The sequence below is a fragment of the Anser brachyrhynchus genome, assembly GCF_964034855.1.
Source record: "Anser brachyrhynchus genome assembly, chromosome: 6".
Taxonomy (NCBI): domain Eukaryota; kingdom Metazoa; phylum Chordata; class Aves; order Anseriformes; family Anatidae; genus Anser; species Anser brachyrhynchus.
The window spans coordinates 9,121,887-9,123,172 of NC_137700.1; the positions used below are offsets into that span (position 1 = coordinate 9,121,887).

The 1,286-nt window shown below is 36.3% G+C and overlaps 2 protein-coding genes and 1 long non-coding RNA gene across 7 annotated transcripts in view; 2 read left to right on the forward strand and 1 right to left on the reverse strand.

Annotated features, from left to right (window-relative positions):
- LRMDA (leucine rich melanocyte differentiation associated) overlaps positions 1–1,286 on the forward strand; it is a 668,732-nt gene that overhangs the window by 169,271 nt on the left and 498,175 nt on the right.
- The window catches only part of LOC308197317 (uncharacterized protein), a 296,269-nt gene that overhangs the window by 121,522 nt on the left and 173,461 nt on the right, over positions 1–1,286 (forward strand). The gene's annotated exons all lie outside the window — the stretch shown is intronic.
- Positions 1–1,286, reverse strand: part of LOC308197320 — a 49,268-nt gene that overhangs the window by 25,863 nt on the left and 22,119 nt on the right. The gene's annotated exons all lie outside the window — the stretch shown is intronic.

Consider the following 1,286-nt stretch of genomic DNA (forward strand, 5'->3'; position numbering starts at 1 on the left):
CCACCCTACTCCCACCTTAAATCCCACCTGTCCCTCATGAAGGCTTTTTGGCATCTCTGCTAATGAGCTGATGCTGTCAAATTCATCTTTTTTTAAAGAGATTCAGAATCTGTTCTCCTGAGGTGAAATATCAGGGCTTTCAGGCTGTATTCTTCTTATAAAATATAACCCAGATCCTTTATGATGAAATAGGCACTTTAGAGGCACCTGGGCTTATCTTTCAGTTTTTCTGCTCAGCTCTGTTATGCACAAAGGTCTTTTTCTAGGTGACATATCATGTTGTATTCCAAAGTACACTTTCTTTTAATTTACAACTTAATTTTCAACCTAATTCAGAAGATTGATACTATAATGCTATTTGCAGAAGTATTGAAATGTCAGTAAGTTTTATTGTAGTAATAAAGAGAATTCCATATATCACACACTCTATAGGGATCCTTGCTTTTTGCATAGATCTTCATAGCAACAACCAGTGGCTAAATGCTGGCAATCATTAATTTTTAAAGACGACATGGTTATGATGAGTTGAGAAATTAAGACTGTAGTGAAGAATGAACTTTAATTTTTGACACTTTTTGTTAGAGTCTAAGAGGAGACAGAGGTAGATTGGGGATAGCAGGGGGAGGCAGGGGAAGGAAGGAAGGAAGAAAAAAAAAAAAAGGCCCAAATCCCAGGTTCCTAATACTTAAAATGCTGTCTGCTCGTAAAAGATTTCAGTCAGGGAGAGGCCATCTTCGAGCTTCTCTTAACAAATGGGTATCAGTGGTCCATGAAATAATCAATGTCGATAATCCATCCTAGGGTCTGCCAATATGTTAATGGCTCTGCCGCATCGTTATTGCTACAAGGCCATAAATCATTTCCGTACCAGAATGCTTAGCAGTCGAGGACTCAAACCCCTAGCCTGGAATAAAATGCTGTCTCTTAACAATTAATGTCTAAACATTTTGCAGCTTTGTGTCTTGATTGTTTTCAGATGCTAAAAAAGTAAGTAGGACAGATTGTAAATCAATAAAACAATAAGACAAAGTGTTTTAATAATAGAAAGACTTGAAGTAAATCATAGTTCTGTGTTTATTATTGCTTTGGAGGTTATAGATGAATAGTACCAACTGGTAAAGGTTTAGTTACCAAGGAAAAATAAGTGTGGTATTGACATTTTGGGCATATGTTACATTTTCGTTTCAGAAAGTGAGGTAGATGGGGGTTAGCTTTATTATTTCTATTTTCAAAATGGGAGAATTGGAGTTAAGAAATGCCTGTATCTTTGAATTGCCATCCAATAG